This window comes from Dipteris shenzhenensis, chromosome 16, assembly GCF_047967505.1.
Source record: "Dipteris shenzhenensis isolate YYH24624 ecotype China chromosome 16, Dip_SZ_1.0, whole genome shotgun sequence".
NCBI lineage: Eukaryota > Viridiplantae > Streptophyta > Polypodiopsida > Gleicheniales > Dipteridaceae > Dipteris > Dipteris shenzhenensis.
In genome coordinates, this window is record NC_141611.1 from 41875777 (window position 1) to 41890761 (window position 14985).

The following is a 14985-nucleotide window of genomic DNA, read 5'->3' on the forward strand; positions in this document are numbered from 1 at the left end:
TCCTTTGCTATCAAAATTTGCATGCTCTAAGATCGGAGTTGATACTATTGCCCGTTTCTAGTTTGTTTTAAATGACACAAAGGTGAAATGAAGTTATGGCAACCACTGTAGTCATCCAGGCCTTTATGTACATAAAGGTGCAACTACAAACAAGCATGGTCAAATCCTCATCCTTGATTTTCCACATATAGGTTTCTCAACCATGTGGCCAACTCCAAGCATCCAAACACTTACAATCATCCATAACAACAATCATCCAAATAGGGGGGCCTTATTGGTGAAAATTTCCAATAGAGCATGAGAGATGGGGCGAAGGGGGAGGGATAATCTGCCACGAGTCACATCTGTACTTCTTTGACATCGCCTTGCTCTAGGATAAAACACCTACCATGGCTTGCCTACCTCTCCGCTACAAATGGAGGTTTAGCTATTGCATCCACCATAGCAGTTGTCGCTTTCGCGAGATTTGCCTTCCACCTTCTGTCTCTTGAATCTCTTAAGCAACACAAATAGAACAATAGTCTCAGTGAATATGCAAGCATCGTGATTAACATATGGACAGTCTACAATAGTAAACGGTTAATATACAAGGATCGCAATCAACTGATTAGTATTTTGCATTCTTTGGCAGTCTTTTGAAACACCCCTTGCTGGCCCGAGGGAGAAGCCAAGAAGGTTAGTTACAAATAGGGAGGGAGGAAGGAGAGGCACCGAGGACAAAGGAGTAGGCAGGTGAGCCACCAGGGGGAGGGATGAAAGGAGCAGTAGGGAGGGAGAGCGAGTAGGGCTAGAGAGCAGGGGAGGGTAGAGGAGGAAGATGAGGCGAGCAGATGAGGAAGAGAAGGGCATGGGAGATGAGCCACAAGGAAGATGAGCCACGAGGGAGATGATCCAAGAGAGCAGGGTGGGGATGCGAGCTGCGAGGTGGGCCTGGGGATTGCAGAGGTAGGGCTAAAGTTGTTCCGAGGTTGTAGCACTAGCTTAGGTTCATTTTGTTATTTTCATGATCCTTTTAGCCTTTGGGATGCCTTTGGTTAACATAATTTATTTTTGGGAGCTAAAATAGGGAGCTCCAGTTGATCTAATGCAAATTCTGAATGTGAAGACAATTGGAACACAAAAGTACACACCTGATGGAACAAATCCCATGGAGTTAGTATGGCCATTAGGTACAACATCGCCTTGCTCTAGGATAAAACACCTACCATGGCTTGCCTACCTTGCCACTACAAATGGAGGTTTGGGTATTGCATCCACCATAGCAGTTCTCGCTTTCGCGAGATCTCCCTTCCACTGTCTGTCTCTTGAATCTCTTAAGCAACACAAACAGAACAATAGTCTCAGTGAATATGCAAGCATCATGATTAACATATGGACAGTCTACAATAGAGAATCTACAATAGTGAACGGTTAATATACAAGGATCGCAATCAACTGATTAGTATTTTGCATTCTTTGGCAGTCTTTTGAAACACCCCTTGCTGGCCCGAGGGAGAAGCCAAGAAGGTTAGTTAGAAATAGGGAGGGAGGAAGGAGAGGCACCGAGGACTAAGGAGTAGGCAGGTGAGCCACCAGGGGGAGGGATGAAAGGAGCAGCAGGGAGGGAGAGCGAGTAGGGCTAGAGAGCAGGGGAGGGTAGAGGAGGAAGATGAGGCGAGCAGATGAGGAAGAGAAGGGCATGGGAGATGAGCCACAAGGAAGATGAGCCACAAGGATCCAAGAGAGCAGGGTGGGGATGCGAGCTGCGAGGTGGGCCTGGGGATTGCAGAGGTAGGGCTAAAGTTGTTTCGAGGTTGTAGCACTAGCTTAGGTTCATTTTGTTATTTTCATGACCCTTTTAGCCTTTGGGATGCCTTTGGTTAACATAATTTATTTTTGGGAGCTAAAATAGGGAGCTCCAGTTGATCTAATGCAAATTCTGAATGTGAAGACAATTGGAACACAAAAGTACAAACCTAATGGAACAAATCCCATGGAAATTTGATGCTTGAATGCAAAGATAATGAATTTTCAGATTAGTAGACCTATTAGTATCCATTAGTAACAAGAGAAAAGAGAGATTTTGCATTATAGCTAGTTCAATGAAGGCTCCAACTAAAACCACAAAACTCTAATCTAAAAATTAATCCATCTTGTAAGAAAACAATAAGGATTGAGCATCACAACCCATTTTCAATTATATGTAAGTGGTAAGTACCCCATTAGTAACAAGAGCAAAGAGAGACTTCTCTAACACTGCCTTGCTCAAGGATAAAACACCCACCATGGCTTGCACTACCTCACCACTACAAATAGAGGTTTAGCCGATGCATCCCCCATAGCAGTCGTTGCTTCCATGAGATCTCCCTTCTGCCACGGATCTCTTGAATCTCTTGAACATAACAAAGAGAACAACAGTCTGCAGGAGTATACAGTGAATATACAAGAACCACAATTAACATATGGATAGTCTACAAGAGTAAACGGTTAAGATACAAGGATCGCAATCAACTAATTATTCTTTTGCATACTTCGGCGGTCTTTTGAAACATCCCCTACTGGCCCGAGGGAGAAGCCAAGAAGGTTAGTTAGAAATAGGGAGGGAGAAAGGAGAGGCACCAAGAGAGAGGGACTCAGGAGTAGGCAGGTGAGCCACCAAGGGGAGCGACGAAAGGAGGAGCACGAAGCGAGAGAGAGGAGGGCTGGAGAGCAGGGAAGGGCATAGGAGGGAGATGAGATAATAAGAGGAGGAAGAGAAGGGGATGGGAGATGAGCCACGAGGAAGATGAGCCAAGAGGGAGATGAGTCGGGAGTAGGGTAGGGATGCGAGCTATGAGGTGGGCGTGGGGATTGCAGAGGGAGTGCTTAAGTCATTGCATTAGCTTGGGTTAATTTTATTTTTTTCATGACCCATTTAGCCTTAGGTTAATATAATTTATTTTTGGAGGGGAGAAAAGCTAAAATAGGGAGCTTCAGTTGATCTAATGCAAATTCTAAATGCGGAGAAAATTGGAACACAAAAAATTTACAAACCTAATGGAACAAATCCCACGGAAATCCGATGCTTGAATGCAAAGATTGTGAATTTTTCAAACTAGTAGACCCATTAGTACTTACTATTCCCAACTTAAGTTAACCTGGTTCTTATTATGTTTTCTTATTGGATGGTGGCAGGTATGCAGATTCTCCTCTTTGGTAAATACGATGCTTGTCAGGACTGCACCGACATTATTATTTTTTACACTTTTGTACCAACTTTTGGTTTTATGAACATTCATGTAATAAATAATTTTGTATCCACCCTTATCTGAGCTTCGTGTGCCATGTTATTTAAAGGTTTTTTATTTTAAACACACACACACACACCCAAACCTTGTTAATCTTTGGCTAGGTTTACCATGTGCCACGTTGGTAACCCTTGGTCGGGTTGTCGCATGGCACATGCCACGTGCCACGTTGCTCACTAAACCTTTATCAGGTTGTCCAAGGATGAGCTTCTTGTAGAACTCTTCTTGAGGTAAGACTTATCCCTTTCAGGTTGTACTCTTTGGTGGAATTGTCATAACTATGCAATCATTGTGCCTGGTGTGGGATTGTTTCAAGATAGTTATGGTAATTTCAGTATGTGTCAAACTACATTGAACAACTTGATAATCACAAAAATAACCACTTAGAAACACTTATGATATAATCCCTTTTGCAACTTATATAGCCGTATTAGGAAAAGTGGGAATATCCCAAGTCCCATTTTTTTCAACACTCACCATTTTGGTCCCAAAAAAGAGGAATTTCGGAATAAATTCTTATCAAGATTCATGGCATAAATCTGTGGAAAACACTACACTCATGAGTACATATTGAAGTTAGTGTGGCCATTAGGTACAACATATCGCCAACAATCTATGGAAGATTGGGATTCAAATCCTTTATCATTGCCTCCATTTTCAATTCACTATACTAAAATTCACTTGTACTTGCTTGTTTTATACAGATTGCATTATAGATATTACTTAGATGCTTTCAATGTTTTTTTTGGTGAGGAAAAAGGAGAATGTGGTGGCTAGATTAGTGACTTGCTTGGATCCAAATGTGTTTAAGATATCCTTGGCATTGTCCTAGAATCTCCTTTTGTTGACTCCTTTGGGCAAGTATTTTGCTTTTGCTTCGAGGATAAACTTTGAATGGAATGAAAAATATGAATGCATATTAATAATCAAACAACCCAAAGAATCGATTAAAGCATTTGATTTAGCACAATTCTTTCAAGCTTATAAACATTGTATTATTGTCATTGCCACACTAATAATAATAATAATTTTGATGCCAATTCTTTGAGTATTAGGCAAATTTCTAAAGGAGCAATTTAAAGAAGAACTAGATAATAAGTTTGACAAATTCAATCATTTCTTGCTTGTTCTCTTACTGCCATGATGACTTTGCCAATATTCCAAAGGTCAAAGGTAAAGCTTGCAATTCCACCCCTAATATATCGACCCGAGACTCTCATAGCCTCAATTAAGTTTTGCCCAGAAATGATAATGTAATCTACACAAGGAATGTCCTCTTTTCTCAAAGTTTTCAATGGGCATTTATTCTTTCTATCAAAATCAATTTTGCACTTGTGTCCATGGGATGTGGTGCTTTACAAAAGTCCATCACTAACTTTAACACCACTGCTTCATTATGTGGCTTGTACATGTAATTGACTCATGCCTCGTAACTACTTTTTACATCAACTTCAAAGCTTGTCTCATAGCCAAATGGCTAGTATGCTTTCCCTCGCATTAAGGATTATGCAACTGCCACGTATTCCATCTCCTCCTTTTACTTTCCCATCGAGTGTTTTTCTCTTTTCTTTAACTTTCCCATCGAGTGTTTTTAAGTATTAAGTGTCATGAGAACTGTCTATGCATGAAAAAGGTAGCAAATGACTCTGTTCTATGTTTTGTCGTTACACTTGTGAATACGACCTCTCTAATTGGCAGAGACGCTTGGGAATGGGCACTCTAGTTACACTTGTTAATACAACCTCTCTAATTGGAAGAGACGCTTGGGAATGGTCACTCTAGTAAACAAAATTTGTCCGGTAAACCTCGCTTGCAAATGAGTATTTGTCCACATTTGGTCTATTGCTGACCCTTGTATTGTAGAATGTGATGTAAATAGTCTACTTAGTCGAGTCACATGTGTCATGAATTCTTGTAAATTGGAAAGTTCTTTGCTCAGTTCATGTTAAAAGTCAAGCGATGATGTGTGGTGTCATGTGATATTTCGTGAATTTATTTTTCATTTCTCAAGTTAATTCTTAAAGTTAACAATTTCACTTAATTCCAAAATTTTTCTAATTTAAATTTTCAAGCTAATTCTTAAATTTAACAATTCATTTAATGCCAAACTCAAAATTATTAGCTCATGAATTCATTAATTTATTCATATCGTGGTGTTCTAAAGCTTAGTCGAAATTCCTCAAACCTGCAATCCTCTAAAACTCAATCCTTAAATTTAACAATTCATTTAATGCCAAACTTAAAATTATTCCTCAAACTCAATTCTTAAATTTAACAATTGATTTAATGCCAAACTCAATTATTAACTCATGAATTTATTAGTTTATTCATCATCGTGGTGTATTTGTCATTTAAATCCTCTAAAGCTTAGTCAAAAAATCCTCTAAAGCTTAGTCAAAAAATCCTCTAAAGCTTAGTCGAAATTCCTCAAACTTGCAATCCTCTAAAACTCAATCAGGGATTTGTCTAACTTGCCCTCCAAATAGCGGCTCAAGGTGCATCAAGATGTTGCTAGCCAAGGAAAGTACTGGTGGATGTAAAGTGCATATGACCTCTTCCTCGATTACCACGTTTAACAATAGCATGAATCAACGCTATGTTGTACATGCTTTTGAGCTCACTACAACCTTAGACACGCATGAGTAGTTCAAGATATCCTATAGCACGTAAGAGCATGACATAGAAGCACTTCTTGCTTGGAATCCCAACCAAACTATCTATTTATAGCACTATAATATCCGGGATGCTTGAAATCTAGCAAGCATTGCTCATGGGCTCCTCTTCTTCCTCCAACAATTTGGCCTCATTTTAAATATTTCGAATGAAATGCATCATCAACGGAATCTCTCCAAAATATTTCTAAAAGTTGTGTCAACTTGCATGACCATTTTTAAACATCAAGCAACAATGCATTGTTAGTCTATGTACTACTCATTTCTTTTATTGACCGCCATAGTGTTGTCAGACATTGCAAAAAATCCCCTTCCTTTGCTATCAAAATTTGCATGCTCTAAGATCAGAGTTGATACTATTGCCCGTTTCCAGTTTATTTTAAATGACACAAAGGTGAAATGAAGTTATGGCAACCACTCTAGTTATCCAGAACTTTATGTACATAAAGGTGCAACTACAAACAAGCATGGTCAAATCCTCATCCTTGATTTTCCACATATAGGTTTCTCAAGCATGTGGCAAACTCCAAGCATCCAAACACTTACAATCATCCATAACAACAATCATCCAAATAGGGGGGCCTTGTTGGTGAAAATTTCCAATAGAGCATGAGAGATGGGGTGAAGGGGGAGAGATAATCTGCCACGAGTCACATCTGTACTTCTTTGACATCGCCTTGCTCTAGGATAAAACACCTATCATGGCTTGCCTACCTCGCCGCTATAAATTGAGGTTTAGCTATTGCATCCACCATAGCAGTTGTCACTTTCGCGAGATTTGCCTTCCACCATCTGTCTCTTGAATCTCTTAAGCAACACAAATAGAACAATAGTCTCAGTGAATATGCAAGCATCGTGATTAACATATAGACAGTATACAATAGTGAGACAATAGTAAACGATTAATATACAAGGATTGCAATCAACTGATTAGTATTTTGCATTCTTTGGCAGTCTTTTGAAACACCCGTTGCTGGCCCGAGGGAGAAGCCAAGAAGGTTAGTTAGAAATAGGGAGGGAGGAAGGAGAGGCACCGAGGACTAAGGAGTAGGCAGGTGAGCCGCCAGGGGGAGGGATGAAAGGAGCAGCAGGGAGGGAGAGCGAGTAGGGCTAGAGAGCAGGGGAGGGTAGAGGAGGAAGATGAGGCGAGCAGATGAGGAAGAGAAGGGCATGGGAGATGAGCCACAAGGAAGATGAGCCACGAGGGAGATAATCCAAGAGAGCAGGGTGGGGATGCGAGCTGCGAGGTGGGCCTGGGGATTGCAGAGGTAGGGCTAAAGTTGTTTCGAGGTTGTAGCACTAGCTTAGGTTCATTTTGTTATTTTCATGACCCTTTTAGCCTTTGGGATGCCTTTGGTTAACATAATTTATTTTTGGGAGCTAAAATAGGGAGCTCCAGTTGATCTAATGCAAATTCTGAATGTGAAGACAATTGGAACACAAAAGTACAAACCTGATGGAACAAATCCCATGGAAATTTGATGCTTGAATGCAAAGATAATGAATTTTCAGATTAGTAGACCCATTAGTATCCATTAGTAACAAGAGAAAAGAGAGACTTTGCATTATAGCTAGTTCAATGATGGCTCCAACTAAAACCACAAAACCCTAATCCAAAAATTAATCCATCTTGTAAGAAAACAACAAGGATTGAGCATCACAACCTATTTTCAATTATATGTAAGTGGTAAGTACCCCATTAGTAACAAGAGCAAAGAGAGACTTCTCTAACACTGCCTTGCTCAAGGATAAAACACCCATCATGGCTTGCACTACCTCACCACTACAAATAGAGGTTTAGCCGATGCATCCCCCATAGCAGTCGTTGCTTCCATGAGATCTCCCTTCTACCACGGATCTCTTGAATCTCTTGAACATAATGAAGAGAACAACAGTCTGCAGGAGGATACAATGAATATACAAGAACCACAATTAACATATGGATAGTCTTCAAGAATAAACGGTTAAGATACAAGGATCGCAATCAACTAATTATTCTTTTGCATACTTCGGCGGTCTTTTGAAACATCCCCTGCTGGCCCGAGGGAGAAGCCAAGAAGGTTAGTTAGAAATAGGGAGGGAGAAAGGAGAGGCACCAAGAGAGAGGGACTCAAGAGTAGGTAGGTGAGCCACCAAGGGGAGCGATGAAAGGAGGAGCAAGAAGCCAGAGAGAGGAGGGCTGGAGAGCAGGGAAGGGCATAGGAGGGAGATGAGGTGATAAGAGGAGGAAGAGAAGGGGATGGGAGATGAGCCACGAGGAAGATGAGCCAAGAGGGAGATGAGTCGGGAGTAGGGTAGGGATGCGAGCTACAAGGTGGGCATGGGGATTGCAGAGGGAGTGCTTAAGTCATTGCATTAGCTTGGGTTAATTTTATTTTTTTCATGACCCATTTAGCCTTAGGTTAATATAATTTATTTTTGGAGGGGAGCGGAGCTAAAATAGGGAGCTTCAGTTGATCTAATGCAAATTCTAAATGCGGAGACAATTGGAACACAAAAAATTTACAAACATGATGGAACACACCCCACGAAAATCCGATGCTTGAATGCAAAGATTGTGAATTTTTCAAACTAGTAGACCCATTAGTACTTACTATTCCCAACTTAAGTTAACCTAGTTCTTATTATGTTTTCTTGTTGGATGGTGGCAGGTATGCAGATTCTCCTCTTTGGTAAATAAGATGCTTGTCAGGACTACACCGGCATTATTATTTTTTACACTTTTGTACCAACTTTTGGTTTTATGAACATTCATGTAATAAATAATTTTGTATCCACCCTTATCTGAGCTTCGTGTGCCGTGTTGTTAAAAGGTTTTTTATTTTAAACACACACACACACACACACACACCCAAACCTTGTTAATCTTTGGCTAGGTTTACCATGTGCCACATTGGTAACCCTTGGTCGAGTTGTCGCATGGCACATGCCACGTGCCACGTTGCTCACTAAACCTTTATCAGGTTGTCCAAGGATGAGCTTCTTGTACAACTCTTCTTGAGGTAAGACTTATCCCTTTCAGGTTGTACTCTTTGGTGGAATTGTCATAACTATGCAATCATTGTGCCTGGTGTGGGATTGTTTCAAGATAGTTATGGTAATTTCAGTATGTGTCAAACTGCATTGAACAACTTGATAATCACAAAAATAAGCACTTAGAAACACTTATGATATAATCCCTTTTGCAACTTATAAAGCCGTATTAGGAAAAGTGGGAATATCCCAAGTCCCATTTTTTTCAACACTCACCATTTTGGTCCCAAAAAAGAGGAATTTCGGAATAAATTTTTATCAAGATTCATGGCATGAATCTGTGGAAAACACTACACTCATGAGTACATATTGAAGTTAGTATGGCCATTAGGTACAACATATTGCCAACAATCTATGGAAGATTGGGCTTCAAATCCTTTATCATTGCCTCCATTTTCAATTTACTATACTAAAATTCACTTGTACTCGCTTGTTTTATACATATTGCATTATAGATATTACTTAGATGCTTTCAATGTTTTTTTTAGTGAGGAAAAAGGAGAATGTGGTGGCTAGATTAGTGACTTGCTTGGATCCAAATGTGTTTAAGATATCCTTGGCACGGTCCTAGAATCTCCTTTTGTTGACTCCTTTGGGCAAGTGTTTTGCTATTGCTTCGAGGATAAACTTTGAATGGAATGAAAAATATGAATGCATATCAATAATCAAACAACCCAAAGAATCGATTGAAGCATTTGATTTAGCACAATTCTTTCAAGCTTATAAACATTGTGTTATTCTCATTGCCACACTAATAATAATAATAATTTTGATGCCAATTCTTTGAGTATTAGGCAAATTTCTAAAGGAGCAATTTAAAGAAGAACTAGGCAATAAGTTTGACAAATTCAATCATTTCTTGCTTGTTCTCTTACTTCCATGATGACTTTGCCAATATTCCAAAGGTCAAAGGTAAAGCTTGCAATTCCACCCCTAATATATCGACCCGAGACTCTCATAGCCTCAATTGAGTTTTGCCCACAAACGATAATGTAATCTACACAAGGAATGTCCTCTTTTCTCAAAGTTTTCAATGGGCATTTATTCTTTCCATCAAAATCAATTTTGCACTTGTGTCCATGGGATGTGGTGCTTTACAAAAGTCCATCACTAACTTTAACACCACTGCTTCATTATGTGGCTTGTACATGTAATTAACTCATGCCTCGTAACTACTTTTTACATCAACTTCAAAGCTTGTCTCATAGCCAAATGGCTAGTATGTTTTCCCCCGCATTAAGGATTATGCAACTGCACACATATTCCATCTCCTCCTTTTCCAAAACCTGTAATATCAGGCACCATTGTGTCAAGAGGTGGCATCAATGTGGACCAAGAAGCAAGTCTCCACCCTCACCTCTTTATCCCATTTTATGCTTCTTCTGCCTTATACATTTTTGGTCTTTTTTTTATATTTTTTTCTATATGTTTGATTGCATAGTTTTGAACCCTAATACTATGTTTGCCTTGCAAAAACTTACACACACAAATGAATTTGAAAATGTTTTGAGTTCTCAAATTGACCTTGGGTCTATTTGCACTCCCCCCCCCCCCCCCCCCACACACACACACACACGCATGCACGCACACACATAGTCCAAACACTGTAAATTGACCTTGGGTCGATTTGAGGAGTCATGATAGTATAGGGTGTTGAATTCAATTGCAAGGGTTGGCAAATCGACCTTAGGTCGATGCGATTATCGTTCTCACAAACAAACGCATTTAAAGCATATTTTGAGTTTTCAAATTATCCTTGGTTCAATTTGCACTTCATGGATGTTGGCAATCACTATACACACCCACAAACACTGCAAATCTACCTTCAGTTGATTCCAGGAGTGATGATAGCATATGATGTTGAATTTAATGACCAAGCTTAGCAAATCAACCTTAGGTTGATTTGATGATTACTCAAACACACATAGATGCATTGAGAACATGTTTTTAGTTTTCAAATTGCACTTAGGTCGATTTTCACTTCATGGATGTTGGAGATCACTCACACACACCCACATGCATTGCAAGTTGACCTTGGGTCGATTTGAGGAGTGTTGATAGCATTGGGTGTTGAATTCAATGTCTAGGCTTTGCAAATTGTATTTAAAACATGTTTTTAGATTTCAAATTGTCCTTGGGTTGATTTGCAGCTCATGGATGCTTGTGATCACTCTCTCTCTCTCTCTCTGTCTCTCTCTCTCTCTCTCTCTCTCTCACACACACACACACACACACACACACACATACACATAGTATACTACAAATTGAGTTTGGTTCAAGGGCTAGGCTTTGCAAATTGCCCTTAGGTCGATTATATGATCATTCACATGCTAATGCATTTAGACCATGTTTTGAGTTTTCAAATCAACCTTAGGTCGATTTGCACTTCATGGATGTTGGGCGTTGAATTTGATGGCCAGGCTTGGCAAATCTACCTTAGGTTAATTTGATAATCACTCACAAACACAGAAACACATTCAGAACATGTCAATTTGACCTTAGGTCGCTTTGCACTTCATGGATGTTGGAGACCACTCACACAAACCCACAAACATTGCTAATCGGCCTTGGGTCAATTTGAGGAGTGACAATAGAGCATTTTTAATTCAATGACTAGGCTTCGCAAATGACCTTAGGTCAATTTGATGCTTATTCACAAACACACATTTAAAACATGTTTTTGATTTTTCAATTCGACCTTGGGTTGATTTACACTTCATAGATTTTGTTTATCACTCAAGAACACACACCCATAGAGATTGCAAATCTACCTTGGGTTGATTTGAGGAGTGCTGATAGCATAGGGTGTTGAATGCTTTGCAAAACAACCTTAGGTCTTTTTGATGATCATTGACACACAAACTCATTTAGAACATGTTTTGAGTGTTCAAATCGGCCTTGGGTCGATTTGCACTTCATGCATGTAGGTGATCACACACCCACACCCACACACACACACTCACACTCACACTCACAAACATTGCAAATTGACCTTGGGTCAATTTGAGAACTAGAAATAGCATATGGTTTTGAATATGATGGCCATGCTTGGCAAATCGACCTTAGGTCGATTTGATAATCATTCACACACTATTCAATTAATATGGCTTGTTCTTATTCAAAATAAGAATAAGATATAAGGAAATGGAACTAGCTCTAAAAGCACATAATTTATTCTTTTATTTTAATCTGGCAATGGGGGGTTTTGAGCCCTCTATGGCCCTTCATTGGCCAAGGGCTAGTTGGCCCTGATTGTACTGGTTTAATGGTGCAGGCAAAGTCAGTGTCTATCGTTGTTGATACATTGGTTGGGGAATAGCCTTGGGGTACCAACATTGCGATATCTCATGATTTCCCCATCTTGCATAGTGGGCATAGCAATGTGCCTTGCCTAGCCCTAAGGCAGGGGTGTTTGCTCATGTAGAGACCACACCAAGGGAACATATGAGGATTTCTCGGGCCTTCTCTTAACAATCCACCCTTAAGTTGTTGGGCCACTCTATTTAGAATATCAGTGGCTATTTCATCAATATTCATGCCCTTAGGAATTGGAGTTTCCTCCTTAGCCTCGTGAGATGAAGCTACTTGGAGCTTTTTATGATGGGCCTTATCCTTCATGTTGTCATCCAAGAGTACAACAGTCTTGCTGCACAGCTCAAACGATATGGGGTTTAGGGTAATGGGATGGTCATGAAGCTTAGCATCCCTTAAGCTGATGAGGAAGCGTGGCAATAAGCATTCATCCTCTCAGAGGCTTGCACTGGGAATTCAAGTGTTTAATCCTTGCAATATATTCCCATAGGGCTCCATATGGGACCATTGAATGCTTGCCTAAGCGTTTCCCGATTGAATTTCTCTTTCGCACCTAGAGCCCTATCCTATTAGGCTAGGAATAGCTAACACAATACCTACACAGCCTACAACCTTTTACAATCCACCCAAAAGGCCACCCAATCATGGCATCATGCGAGCCCCACAAGTACCTCTACCTCAACCACAGACTGTACTTTCAGATGAGGCTATGAGGATCCTAGTGCAAGCACCGGGCTGTGTGCTTTTGTGGGGAGAGATATATTGGTGCTTTAAGGAGCCGTCCATTACCAAATTCCTAGGAGCGGGAGACTCGGTGTCCCATGTCGAAAGGTTCGAGCAAATCTACAAGACCTTTGGCGACATTGGTAACTTAGATAAGGTGAATGCTTTCACGTTGAGCCTTGATGGTAAGGCAGGCCAATGGTACCTAAAGCCAGCATATGTGGCAAACTTGGTCATACTAGCCGCACTAGTGTGGCCCTTGGCAGGCATATCACATTAGGTGCTATAGGGTGCAGCCATGGAAAAGGAGTGTCTTCTGGGACTCCTACCCAAGTCCAATAGTACAGATTGGGACGAGGGGCCATCGTGTGTGGAAAAGTATTCTCCCCAAAGTCCATCTATTCATTTCCTTGCCCTTCTCGACTCGGTGGCAAGAAATTGGGTACCTAGCGCTCAGAGGTTTTAGTAAAGGATGGCTCACCTTCATAAAATTGAACATGTGGCCACATAGGATCTATGATCGAGATGGGAATTGGGTTACTTTGAGTACTTCTTGATGTAGATGTTGGAGGAGGGTCCTCGCAATTTGGTTTGCTTGGCAAAAGGATCGACCAAATCAAGGTCAGCCAAGCTGAACCACCTTATGAATTTAGAGAATGATTCCCTCAATCACGAGGCTATGGTTGGAGGTGTGGGGGATTGGGGCCTAATTAAACTGGAGTTAGGAGCCATGCCCCAGGATTTGGTTTTTCCCCCATCTCGACATTGAAGCTCATCGCATCCCTCGAGCTCGAGGACTTCGTGTGTATGAGATCGTGCACTAAATATGAGCTTAGGGTTGAGATCCTAGATGGAATTGATAATCCATTGATGGGCTAATTAGAACGTTAATTGAGGCACCGTGTTCCAACTTTGTGTCAATCCTATCACTCTGTTAGACCTGAGGTGCATGTGCTCCATTCTGAATTAGTCGCTGAGTCTCCTAGGACTTCAAGGAGCAGTCACTGTATTAGCCTTAAAACAAAGACTTCTTAAGTCACTACGTCATCAGGTTGATGCATAATCATTATAACGTAGCAACTCCTTAACGCGATGGTTTTTTATAACGACTCTTAGCGCAACGACTTCAATAATGCAGCGAGTGATTATCAGCAATGACTTTTTAAGTGGTAGGTTTGTAAAACGGATTGGTTGAATATAGCAGTGACTCCTTATCATAGCGCCTTCGGAGTCGCTATGTCAGCCTTAACGTAGCGGGTTGACTTTTGATGTGACAGTTATGAGTTCATTTAACACCATGTATCAGTTAGGTCAGGAAGTTGACCAACTATCAAATAGCACGGGCAATCATTGTATTATAATGCAATGACTATTGCAGTTGCTACATTAAACTCGCTAACCTTAACGTAGCGACATGCATTTTGGCTATGTCACCGACTGATTTTTGGTGCTCGTAAATTTGTGAGTTTTTGTGCAAGGTTTGTGAGCATTGGGGGGTGCTATCCTATCTAATCTACCTACTCAAATAAAAAAACCACAAAAAACAATGTAAACGTGACAAATGAGAGATTTTCCAAGGGAGTGGTTGGGAACTCACTCACACCTCTTCCAAATCTGATTTAAACTCCATTTCTTAGTGTTTTTAGTAAGATTTGACAATGCACACACCTTAGCAATCACTCAAACTAACTACTTCTGTGATTTGACGACAAAACACACTGCAAAACAAGCTCAAATGCATTAAAATCACCCCGTGAATAGAAATGATAGTTTTTGTTTTTTCTACTCCAAACACACTCTTTTTTCCTTTAACCAATCCTATTCTCCACTAACAACACTCCTGGGTAAGCTATAAAGCATTGTGCGATGGATAGAAAGCTTATGCATTGCAAAGGCTTACCTCAAAATCCCCAGCAGTGATATAAAAAATGTATAGTTTAGCGGTGACTCCGTGTGTCGTAGGGATCTAGGAGGAATGC